Consider the following 14,338-nt stretch of genomic DNA (forward strand, 5'->3'; position numbering starts at 1 on the left):
GTTCACCATAATGTTCCGGTAGCGCCCCAAGCTTTTTGCAAATTCAACTGTTTCTGTTGCATCCCCATCCAATTGTTGATCCAACTGGGGATCAGATTAAGACTTAAATCTTCTTGTAATTCTGATTCTTCATAAAAATAAAATAAGTACCCAGATACAGTATTTCCTCCTAGTCTATTAGCTATCTCCGATTTCAGCTTTTTGATGAGAATTCCAATGCCCGTGAACGAAGTTACAGTAAAGTAATTTTTTTGGAAAAATCCATCTAATTCTTCAAGCGCATTCTGTAGTTCAACGGAGTCGTCACTTCTGACATCTTAACTCATGGCCTTCGAACACCCATGGTTATCTAAATGAAAAATTTACTATAAAAATTTTGTTAAAAGTGTTTACCGAAATTATGTATGATTTGCTAATTTATAATGATGCATTGTTTTGTTTTAAATGCAGTTGCATTTATTAATTTTATGTCATCAACGCAGGCGTGCCAAATTTGACAGCCAACCGATCTGTTCTTTTTTTTGTGGATTTTTGACATTTTTCTTGAATATTTTTAGAAAATATGGTAATATAATTATATCTACAATTCTTAATTATAAGGAAATTGCTTGGCTATGAATCAGCATTGAGACCTATGGAATTTCTTCCAAACGTTGTAATGAAAATGTGTCAACTGACAATTGAAAAAAGTTGGCGTGATCAATTATTAAATATGAGTTACATAATTTAATAATTTCCTTAATTAATATTCAGATAATCTATTGATTCAAACACACATATTACGTTAATTGTAGATAAGTTTGTTTTTATTCAAAAATTATAATAAAATTATACAATTCAAGAATTCAACAAATTCAATTAACATTTATCTCACTCAATTTATTAATAGTTCTTGATTTGTTTTAATCACATTCAACGAAATTGAAAATCACGAACATTATCGACTGCACATACGTTTCTATCAAATCCCGATACCGCCATATCAAATTTGATTTATATTTTCATTAGGTTGTTAGTGATTATGCGATTTCAATAGTGATATTTCATATTGAATATGTTCATTAATTATCTTGATAATAAAATAGAAGATGGATCACCATAATGTCCCAGTAGCGCCCCAAGCTTTTTGCAAATTTAACCGTTTCTGTTGCACCCCAATCCAATTGTTGATCCAACTGGAGATCAGGTTAAGACTTAAATCTTTTTGTAATTCTGATTCTCGCTCTCAGGAAATCAAATCTTTTCAGTGCAGTGTATTTCAAAAAAAATAAATGTTTAATTTTAGCAATTTGTACGTTTGAACAACGAAACTCCTTGCTGTAGATTCTAGCACCACACTTCCATATGGCATCCTAAGTCATACCACCTGATCGATCTATATCAAACAGTAAACTAATCACTTCACTTGAAATTTAGTTCAAGGTATTAAACAATACTCCATAAAAATAAAATAAATACCCAGATATGATATTTTCTCCTTGTCCATTATCTGTTTTCGATTTCAGCTTGTTGATGCGAAATTCCGATGCCCATGAACGAAGTCACAGTAACTTGATTTTTTTGCGAAAAATCGTTCCGATTTTACAAGCGCATTCTGTAATTCAACGGAGTCGTCACTTCTGACATCTTAACTCATGGCCTTCGAACACCCGTGGTTATCTAAATAAAAAATTTACTATAAAAATTTTGTTAAAAGTTTTTACCGAAATTATGTATGATTTGCTAATTTATAATGATGCATTGTTTTGTTTTGAATGCAGTTGCATTTATTATTTGTATGTCATCAACGCAGGCGTGCCAAATTTGACAGACAATTTGTTCAATTTGTTTTATGGATTTTTGACATTTGTCTTGAATATTTTTAGAAAATGTGGTAATATAATTATATCTACAAATCTTAATTATGTGAAAATTGTTTGGCAAATTATCACGAACCTGCATTGAGACTTGTCGAATTTCTTCCAAATATTGTAATAAAAATGCATCAACTGATAATTGAAAAATTGGTTTCACCAAACTTTATGAATTTTAATATAAAACTGATTCTGAATAATGCCTTACAATTAATATTTCTATTAAATTTCATTATTATTAATATGCGATAAGTATGGTTTTTTGAGTGCGTCACGTAGATTCTCTTATTAATCAAATAAATTTTATATCCTATTGTACGATCTTTCAGAAACAAATCACATGCAGTCTATAATGTCGATCAGCCTCGGGTACTAACTACTCGTTTGTAATTTGTTCAGTTTTATAACATTATTAAACGTAAGCCATAATGTTGCAAATTAAGTTTTACCTTAAGTCTGTTTTTTGCAGTATATGCGACTTTCCATGTTATAGAGGCCGACTTATACTGATATTTTATTAATATGTGCCCAGCAGATTGTACTGACAACGAGCGATTATAGTTGAACAATATTTTTTATATATTGTCAATTTTTATGATTGAAGCTTGTTGTGTACTAGACAGATGTAAGAAACTTAATGGAAAGGGTAAAATGACTCACTAATATTAATCGACTTCTGGGACGGTCTATCGTTCAATTTGCAACGTATGAGTTCCTTTGAAAACGATAGACGTATATTCATAAGAGACTTACTAGAATGGACCATATTCTTTTCGCAAACTTTTCTGAAAATTCAGAGCAATTGGGGACAAAAAAAAACCAAATCTGTGGCAAAAAACCAGACCAAATAAAACCAGAATCTTATACAAATATTTATTCTAGAAAAATCCGCTACTGTTCCGGTCAATGCCGGACGTATGGTTACATTTGAAAACGATGAACGTATATTTATAAAGTATCCATGATACTTTTCTCGAATCTCTACAAAAATTCTGGACGATTGGGGACCAACTAGAATTTGGGACAAATATTGTTCCCAGATAATTTCGAGATTGTTCCCGTCAATCTGGGGTATCTGATTACCTTTGAAACAATTGGGGACAAAAACCCAGAATCTGGGATAAATGTTAAAATTGTTGTTTTTCAAAAAAAATTGAGCACTTCAATTAAAATCTAGGATACAAATGGTACTAATAAAATCCGAGACTGTCCTGGTCAATCCGTGATGTACAATTATCTTCGAAAATGATGGGCGTACATTTATAAGGTGACCATGTTCTATTTTTCTAACCTCTTCAAAATTTTGAGACAATTGAGGATAAAAGATAGGATTTCGGACAAATATTGTTTCTAAAAAAAAGCCGGGACTGCCCCGGACAACCATCCTTGATACCTTCGGAACGATTGGGGGAAAAAAAAACAGAATCTGGGGTTTACATTGCTTCTAGGAAAACCGATAGTGTCTTGGCCAATTCAGGACGTAATGTGTGGTCACCTTAGAAAATGATGGACGTTTATTCAAGGTTACCATATTTCTAATACTTAAACCTTCTAAAAAATTCGGGCACAGAAAAACCATAATCTAGGACAAATATTGTTCTTAGAAAAATCTAAGACTGCCCCGGAAGATCCGGACGTATAGTTACCGTTGAAAACGATGGACATATTTATAAGGTGACCATTTTTTTTCAACTCGAATCTCTAAAAATTCAGGACAATTGGGAACTTCAACTAGAATCTGAAACAAATATTGGTTCTAGTAAAATCCGGGACTGTCCCAGTCAACCCGAGGCATATGATAACTTTGGGTGATTGGGGACATAAACCAGAATCTGGGATAAATGTTGCTTCTAGAAAAATGGGCACTGTCTTGGTCAATCCTGGACGTGTAGTCACCTCAGAAAATGATGGACATATATTTATAAGGTAATCATGTTCCTTCTTCTCGAGCCTTTCCAAAAAGATGAAAACAGAATCAAGGACAAATATTGCTTTCAGAAAAATCTGTAACTATTTCTGACAATCCGGGGGTATGGTTACCTTTGTGACAATAAGGGACATAAAATCAGAATCTGGGACAAATATTGTTTCTAGTAAGCTCCGGAACTGTCTCGGTCAATCCAGGACGAATGGTCACCGAAATGTCTGCATAGTGTTCAGTATATGCATTTGTCTACATAATTGATTTTCTAAATTTTTTAAATTTCTATAAATTTTCCACCAGAGTGTCGTTTATAATTTCAGACCATTTGTCTCGATCGCATGATGCGAATATGTCGACAAAAAGTGTTTCAGACAGCCGGGCACACAGTTTGCATTCGATTGCTCAATGCTTGTAATAGCGTGTTAAGAAATATAAAAGATGCAGTGAGCTGAATGACAGTGTTGTAAATCTCCTGTTTGTTATATTATATTTCAAACATATGAGAATTTCTTAGTTGTGATGTTGATGGTCTCTTCTTAACGATTCTGAAAAAATTAGCGGACATTATTTGCTGCTTTCGTGAAAATGATTTATTGCATATTGTATTTATTATACGTTCTTGACCAATAATAATATATTTTAGTACTCATATGATTTATTGATCTGATTTCTAATAATATAGCCATGATAAAAAAATTAGCATTCTGAAACTGACTTTCAAGTAAAATCTACTACACAAGTAGAATGTAAATTGAGATATGTCGTTTTCTTGTAAAAAATCATTTGTCCGCTGGCATGATAATCTGGAGTTTTTCCAATTCCATATACGGCGTATCCCAGAATTTGACGTCATGCCGAAATGGAGTGATAGTATTGACCTTAAATGTCCTGAAATAAAATCAGAAATAAAAATTATCTCACGTTTGGAAATTTTGAGCTTTTAGGTGCAAATTAGAGCTTTAGTGAAATTATGACCATATTTTTATTATTGCGCTTAATTTTTAGTCATTTTGTTCATTTAATATTTGGACTTTCGATACGCGAATAACATTTCCAGTAGCATGGTAAAAATAGTAACACAAGAGCACCAAGTTTTCAAGAATTAAGACTTCTTGTTGAAGTATTTTTTTTTAAATTTTTAAAATTGATCAACTTTGAGAGGCCCTCCTTCATAAAAAAAAGTACTAAAGGGTGTTGGCAAGTTTTATCAAATGTTTGCGTTTTTCATCAGGATTGTAAAATGGCAAAATACTTAATAGTTTTATTAATGAATAATTTTGTGTAAAATAATAAAAACCTATAAATAACACGATAGTGTCTAACGCATTTTGTTCCTGTTCAGTTCAAATCTTGAAATTATTGTGAGTAAAATACACTAGCCAAAATCATGTTAATTTTAGGGTTTTATATTTTTACTCGAAAATTTTCAATGATAAAATTATCATGTGTTTTATTATTTTACAATCATGATTAAATGCGTCAACTTTCGATGAATCTTGCCAACACTCTTTATTACATTTTTATAAAGAAGTCTACTAATAAGTAAATATCTATATCTTTTACCTTTTTTTGTACTAACATCTCTGTAAAATACTGCATCACTGGATGCAGTTGTTATATTTAGTTGTCTTGTTAATGTTTGTACAATTAATAAAAAAAAAAAATAAAACTTGATACGATAAAAATTGTCATTTGAGCATTTTTAGGACGCATCATATTTATTACCATTATTTGCCATTTTTTATCAGGATATCTAAAATGAGGTACGTTATTATGCAAAAAGTATTAAAATGAATTTTTATTTTATAAACAAGACATAATGAGAAAAATCACAAAGAACATTTAGAGTGTTCAGTCCGATACACCTTAGAGCATTTTTCTTCCTATTGCAATGATTTTTTTTATCTTTGTTAATCAAACTGCAAATTAAATAATTTTAAAAATATTTTGTACTTCATTATAGGATCGGCAAAAACTAAAATAATAAGATAAGAATCAAAATTATATTACCACTGTACCACCCTTGTTTCTTTCACTGTAGGTCAGTAGTTTCCAACCTTTTTTGCATTGCGCCTCCCTGCTCTAATAAAAAAAATTGTTGCGCCCCCCTTAATGTTTTCAACAATTTACTCAACTGATATTAACAGACTGCAAATTATTATGTAATTTTATGTAAAAATATGCAAAACAACTAATTTTTTAAGTAAAACTTTTTTAGACGCGTGTTTATTTTTTAATATCGTTTTCAAAATGTTAAATTATTTTTGATAATAGTATTCTGGAAACTGTCGTACGCGCCCCTCTTCGAACAGCCTGGCGCCCCCTTGAGGGGCGAGCACCACAGGTTGGAAACCACTGCTGTAGGTTCTCAAAATCTCAGTAAACAGATTCGCTTTACACCTGATTCAATTTTTTGTAAACCTAAATTATACATTATGCTTTCGACTATTATCACTCGGAACAATCTCTCGTCTTCCAGACACCTGCGACATTAATAATAATTGAGCAAAAAATGATCGCAATACATTAGGCATGTGTCATAAAATTCTGGACCGAAAATGAGTGTCAGTGTTACGTTTTGTGGTTAAACGAGATCATTGATGTTGACTTGACCAGAAGAGACAAATGAGGTTATAACAGTACTCGAACGATCCGCGGCGACGGCGACGGCGAAGGCGAATGGACATTGCCACTTGCCACTTTGTTCGAATGTCAATTAGTAAAAGAGCTAGATTATGAAAAAAGTCGAATTTAAATTTTTGATGATATTGACCTTTTTCACTCGCGAATTGCGTTATTTATATGTATTTTGCCGCCGGAGTAGCGGCATCCGAGTGAAAAGGGTTAAAATAAAGAGTTTACCCTTTTGTAGCTGGTTTGTACTTCTCTCTCCCAGCTGCTGCTGATTGTTCTGGTCAAAGTTAATATTTATTTATTTTATTTTATTTATTGATCAATAAGCAAGCCGTAATCAATGATAATAAATATTATTTCAAGCTCTTGTCAAACTTATTCATAATTAATACTTGAAGAAAAGTAATTTTCTAAAATTCATAGTAGCTGCACGATTCTCGCTTCTGAAAAAAAGAGCTGAAAAAAGCATTTGAACATTAAATAAACAATATTCATCATCTATTAGACCACCAGTCAAGCCCAAAATTCTTGCAAATCGTTGAAAGTTATACTGATTTAGAACCGTAAAATTTAAATTAATGAAATAGCAATGAGAAACTAGCGATATTAAATAAATAAAAATAATCATAATTAAACATGAAAAACCATGGTTGTACAGAAGATCAAATGGTCAGACTACATGGATAAAGAAGAAGGATTATGCAAGAAAATAGTTATTGAAATCAAATTGAGAAAATTCCGTAATGTATCCGTCTCTCGTCGTCATTTCACTTACAAAATTATATATATATATATATATATATATATATATATATGTGTGTGTGTGTGTTAATGAATTTCAGCATACCAGACTAGGTCTTTTGTCTGGGTATGTCGAGCTCAATAAGGCCTAAGTATAATCCCGACTCCAACTTCCGCTAATATTTTGCCCCTTGTCCCCAAGGAAACCATCGTTAGGCATTATTTTATGGGGGGAGGCTCTAGAATTCCTAATCAAACTTTTGTCCTAATTGCTCCCATTCGCTATGGGATCTATATATGTATATACCTACCTAGTATGTATATATATGCTCCTTTCGTATTCGTTTCTTGAATGTCATGCACGTGCGAGACAAATCTTAAGAGAAATGTAAAATTGAAATTGGTTTTTGCACAATTTAGTCTTTCATAAGTCAACACGATCCCAAATCAATATTTTACATTTATGATAAATTAGTAATCGATTGTGAAGGAAATGGGTCAGGTCACATCCTTGTACGAACTGTTTTTCAAAATCAAATTAAAATGCTTGCTAAAATGCAAACAAGAACAGGAGCTTATTAATATTTTAAGTAATGTATTAAATATGATTTTTATACAATTGCATGTGGCTTTATAGTTATTAAGAGGCCAAATAAAATAAATCTAAGGAGTTTGTTATAAATTGATATAAAAACCTATTATAAATTGATACTTATGCATGATTAGTAAATACTTTAAATCTATTGATTCAAACACACAAATTACATTAATCGTAAATAAATTTTTTATTAAAAAATTATAATAAAATTACATAATTTAAGAATTCAACAAATTCAATTAACATTTATCTTACTCAATTCATTAAGATTTCTTGATTTGTTCAATCACATTCAACAAATTTGAAAATCACGAACATCAACTGCACATACGTTTCATCAAATCCCGATACCGCCATATCAAATTAGATTTATATTTTTATTAAGTTGTTAGTAGTTATGCGATTTCAATAGTGATGTTTCATATTGAATATGTTAATTTATTATCTTGATTAAAAATTAAAGATAGTTCACCATAATGGCGCAGTCGCGCCCCAAGATTTTGCAAATTCAACTGTTTCTGTTGCATCCCAATACAATTGTTGATCCAACTGGGGATAAGGTCAAGATTTAAATCTTTGTGTAATTCTGATTCTCGCACTTTGAGAATCAGATCTCTTCAATAAAGGTATATTGTTAGAAAAAATATGTTTAATTTTAGCAATTTGTACGTTTGAGCAACGAAACTCGCTGTAGATTCTAGCACCGCACTGTCATATGGCATCTTAAGTCATACCACCTGATCGATCTATATCAAATAGTAAACTAATTACTTTACTTGAAATTTAGTTCCAAGGTATTAAACAATACTTCATAAAAATAAAATAAATACCCAGATACAGTATTTCCTCCTTGTCTATTATCTATCTTTGACTTCAGCTTCTTGATGAGAAATTCCAATGCCCATGAACGAAGTCACAGTAACTTGATATTTTTGGGAAAAATCGTTCTAATTTTAAAATCGTATTCTGTAGTTCAACGGAGTCGTCACTTCTGACATCTTAACTCATGGCCTTCAAACACTCATGGTTATTTAAATGAAAAATTAACTATAAAGATTTTTTAAAAGTGTTCACCGAGATTATATATGATTTGCTATTTTAAAATGATGCATTGTTTTGTTTTAAATGCGGTTGCATTTATTATTTTTATGTCATCGACGCAGGCGTGCGAAATTTGACAACCAAACCTATCTGTTCGTTTTTTTTGTGGATTTTTGACATTTGTCTTGAATATTCTAAGAAAATATCGTAAGATAATTATATCTACAGTTGCTAATTATAATAAAATTCTTTGGCAAACTATCACGAACCAGCATCGAGACCTGTCGAATTTCTTTTGAACGTTGTGATAATAATCTATAAACTAATAACTGAAAAGAAGTGGCTATGACGCCATTTCTAACATATATTATTCTATCGATACTTCAATTTGTTACTGAATGATTTGATTCCATATTAAGTACGATTGCAATAATCTTTTTAACAAATTCGTGAAAGGTTCAGTATATCAAAAGTTATGGTCAACTCCAGAAAGTCTATCTCTATATAATCATAAAATGAACCTATTAAAAGTGCACACAAGCATATCTATTCTTTCACTTGATTTAATTTATCCTTATATCTACTATTTAAAGTTTAATTAAAATGAAATCAATTACTTTCACATCCTAGCACAATAATCTCGGACCATGCACGTCATTCAATTCAAATCAAGAATAATATGTTTTAATGACTTCTATTTCAGTAGATCTTGAACCCACTACAGTATCAACCCACGCTACACTTTCTCATAAGTTTAAGAGATTTGATATTTAGATTCAATGATTTTGGATTCGATTTGTATTTTTCAGATACGGCAATAACTACTCAATTTAGAATTTTAGACACTAGACTAAAATATTACTCTTCATATATTATTTCAATAATTATTTGAAGAATAACTGATCAACTTATTGGTCAGTTGGTAGAACATCAGTACATATATTTGTTTTTATATTATTATACCATTTAGCAGTTATAAGAATAATGATTGAGGCCCAAAGACAAATTTAAATGGCGTGGAAAGTACTGCTACTCTTTTTTCCAATATGCATTTTTCGAGCTATTTCCTCAATTTCTCACTGTGGCCTCCTATTTACCTCCTTGTTTTCCCAACCATCAATATTTTTCTTTTCTGCTGATCCATCCCTGATCATCAATCAATCAGGATTTGTTGATTACATGCATATTTTTTGCGTTTTAAATCTAATTATAATGTTTGCTAATAATAATAATAATAAATGATAGCCTGTCTGAAGGCAGGTCCATGGTGCGAGAGCCACCACAATAAATGATTACCTTATGCGTTTTTTATGTATTTTCCGAACTTCTGCTTGATCCTGCTCTTCGGCTTTCAGTTCCCCGTATTTTCTCTTCTCGCGTAAGTCGTCAATCATTTGCATTCTTCTTCTTCCCATTCCCTTCAGTCCTTCTATTTGTTTGCTCTTCAAATTTTTTTAATTTTTTTTATTGTCATAAAATTACAATATATCTGGTAAGGCATTCAGTAATTTTGGTGGCAAATTGAAATATGATTTTAAAATGCTACCTAGTGGTATTTATTCTAAGTTTGAAAATTGATGAGATAAAAAAAGTAATAAGTCTACATTACATGTTAATTTGCTAAATCTGAAAGGTTAGTTGTTTGGAGACTCCTGGATATTTTTGATGAAAGCAAGTCTTTTGCAAGTTGGTTCAAATGATATTCTAGTCAAATTCTAGTCTTGTTTTGTACCTAGTTATGTCTTCTGATTTCTTCTGCTAACGTGAACATATTGGATTTCTGGTAGATCAGCTAATTTGGGACATACTTCGGCGTCTTTAGAGCTATTTTAAGTTGAAGCGAAAATATATTCAAATGTAAAGTCAAAGTTACAAAAAAATATAAAAAGTAATTGAGATATGATTTCTTGAACTTCAACAATATATTACTGCAAAATACAGTGCAAAACTGTAAATACTCTTGGTCATTGGAACTATCTGTCAACTTTTATACTAATGTTAGACTACAATTATTTTATAATAATAAATAAGAAAACTTCAAATAATGTAACATTTTTAATAAATTGTTAAAATTATATAAAAATAACAGCACATTGTTTGGACAACACAATTATTTTCACAAAAAAAAATAAATAAAAATCAACAAAATCAAAAATAAAATATTTCATGAAATTTCAGTGAACACCACTTGAAATCACCAGCATCTTCGGCTGCCCACCAGATTTTCAAATTCTTGATACAGCCATATTCAAGATCAAATTATTTGATTTTGATGGTGATGTTTGATGTAGAAACTACTTTTAAAACTACTTTACATCGTGGCAAACTGGATACATTGCTGATTTGCTCGATTTCTTTGATTTGCAAAATGATGGTAGGGATGTGGTAGAGCATTAAATAGGCCATTATAGATGATACAATTTTTATTAGCAGTATATATTTAAAAATTAGTTGCTTTTGGATTCAAATTAGTCACCAGTTTAGGAACTATATAGCATGAAATTTATGAACAGCTACCAAAATCAATTTGTAAATTCATGGTTTATACTTAAATTTTTGCATTTTTAAAACCTATTATTGCATTTATATTACCACTGGCAATAAATTTATAGTATCGTCGTAATGGCAAATTTACAATCCGTCTTCATTTTTTTAAGATGAATATTCTAAATCAACAATAACTAGTATGTAGATTGATTTATGAATCAGATGTGAGAATTGAAAAAACCATCAAACAACTCTTTATATGACCCATAAATCATTCTATTATGCTGAAATACGGAGCTTATTGAAATTATTATGATTGAAGAAACGGTTTCTATAAACGACCTTACGGATTCGACCGATAAAGTGAACGTGTGTAAATGTTATATAACTACTAAATTATAGATTGTTGATTATTTAAAACTGCTTTTTAAGTCAGTTGTTGGCTATACATAGAATATACTCTACTTAGGCAATAAAAGTGACTTTGTAGATAGCTGATTCATAAAATAATTTAAATTTAGTACCAAAATTCAGCTATCTTATCGTGAAATGATTATTCTCACCAAATAATCAAAATATTATACCATTATATTTTACTTTCGGTATATCAAGATTAATTTGTACTTCATTAAGAATATTAGTTCGAACATAATTAGGTATGCATTTATTTATTTTTTATTTATTATTTATTATGTATATATACAGTTATGCTTTTGAGGTATTTGGTTAATTGAATAATTACTCCTTAATTAGCTGCGTCAGATAAGGCTTTATCTCGAATAAATAATATTAGATTTTAACTTATACCACCTTGATTGATTTTATTACTTTCAAGAGCTTTAGTAGAACAGTTCAAATTCATCCACCCAGACGTCCACCCAGAGAGATTTGGTCAATTAGATAATCCCTTTAATATTAGCTGTTCTAGATATGGCTTTATCTCGAATCAATAATATAAGATTTTGACTTTTACCTTCTTCATTACTTCATTATTTTCAAGAGTTTCAGTAGAAATAGGAGCTGCAGCTGACTGAACAGTTTCTCCTTATTCTGTAATTGCTCATGTTGGGTCAAGAGTAGATTTAGTAATATTAAAAATATGAAGGTAGAAATCCAATTTTATATCAACATATTTGATACAAATTACCAAATACATATGCAATAATTTAAATATTTTTAAAACCAACCGAAATTTTCAATATTTTCTAAATAAATCAGAAGATTTTGATCAGTAGTATATTTACCATAATCTCATTCGGCCTATAGGAGCCAAATAATCTCGGAGAATTTTGTACGTAATTTTTATTTGGTTCATAAATTACAATTTACTCATTGTTTATATGCCAAAAAGTTTTAGCAATTTGCTTAAGGCACAATTTTATATTCACTAATTTTTTATACCCTAGAATTTTTTATTTACCATATCAGATTATATTCTTAGATGAGTCTTATCTACAACTCTCATTTATAGCGACACCAATTTCTCTGTCACTAAAAATTGAATTAGATCATGTTTTGAATTTAACTGTTTGTTATGCTAATTTTACATCTTTAACTTTTGCAAATATAACTGTTTCAAAACTTAATTAATATTGAAATGCCACGCATAATTGGCAGTTGAATTAATTTGTTTATCATGTATGTAAAACTGATATTCAAATAGTTAGAAAACAGGATTGAAATGTCTCTATCAGACATTTTTTTGAAGTCTGTAAAGATATCTAATTGATGAGCAATGGATTGTTTACAATAAATTTTTTTTATCATGTAATTGGTTATAAAAAATAATACAGTTCATGAGATCTTTTAGTTTTTCCGATAAATTATCTTTTATAATTTTTGAAAAATATTACAGGTACCTGATTTTTCAAGAAAGTGACAAACGATGAAAGTAAACCGTGTTTGCAATAAATGATTAAATTTTTATTTAAATAATTGCTTTACCAATTTTGTGGTTTGTTGAATCAGATTTGTACTCAACAGAGAACATTCTCTTTTTCACACAATTAAAAGTGATATGTTGAAATCATATAATGTACACGAGTAAAATATCTGTGTTTGAGTAATATATACTGTAAAAATAGGAATTACAAAAATATCTCAAAAATACTTTATATAATAACGATAAATTCGATTACTTTGATAATAACTACAACCTACAACTCAACTATTTTTTAGTGTTTCATGAGCTTATGAGCATGTTGTGGTTTCTTAACCTAGTTATATTAGATTTTGGCAACCCAGTGGTTGCCCTTTGTTTCTCTTTATGATGAGCAAAGCCCCGTTAGAGTATTTTATTCGAAATCATATTTGTAATAAGTATTTGCAAGTGAAAACTGGTATCACTACTGGTTGATACCTATCTGTCCAAGCCAAGAATGGAACATGAAATCTCGTTCTTAAAAACGATAATATATACAAAGACTAATCTAATAATATCTATTAGACTTTCTTCAATTTCAGCATTTTTTTAATTCTTCTATAACGAATCTGACCTAACAACATCCTATATAGGCTATTAGGATTATTGATCATCCTATTTTAAATACTTCTGACAAAATTAATGACTGCTTATTAGGAAATTAGATAAGTTATTCGAATTTCCTTTATTTTAACCTGCTATCTATTTGATCTAACAATTTCCTTGCTAGGCTATCAGGATGCTTAGTTAGCCTATTTCAAATACCCTGACAATGCCTAACTTTTTCTGATGGATAGATTGGATTTTTACTTATTAGTAGACTTCAAATAATAGTAGATAGATAGGTTAGGATTTCGTTAAATTCTTCTATAACGAATCTGACCTAACAATATTCTAGCTAGGCTATTTGGATTTTTGGTCATTCTATATTTATATTTCTGACTATATTTAACCACCTAGTTTTTAATTGGTTACTCAATGAATAATATTGGAATTGTCTATTCCTTTTACTTGTAATGTATGTGATAGCGGAACAATGTTCATTTTAGTTCGGTTGTACAACCTCTATTATTTAAATTATTACTTGATTAAATTGAGACGTAAATATTCCATTATAAGATAAACTTGTTCTCAATAGA

This window comes from Ctenocephalides felis, unplaced genomic scaffold (assembly GCF_003426905.1).
Source record: "Ctenocephalides felis isolate EL2017-DRISC unplaced genomic scaffold, ASM342690v1 CF-g0.4_SCAFFOLD_01886, whole genome shotgun sequence".
Taxonomy (NCBI): Eukaryota; Metazoa; Arthropoda; class Insecta; order Siphonaptera; family Pulicidae; genus Ctenocephalides; species Ctenocephalides felis.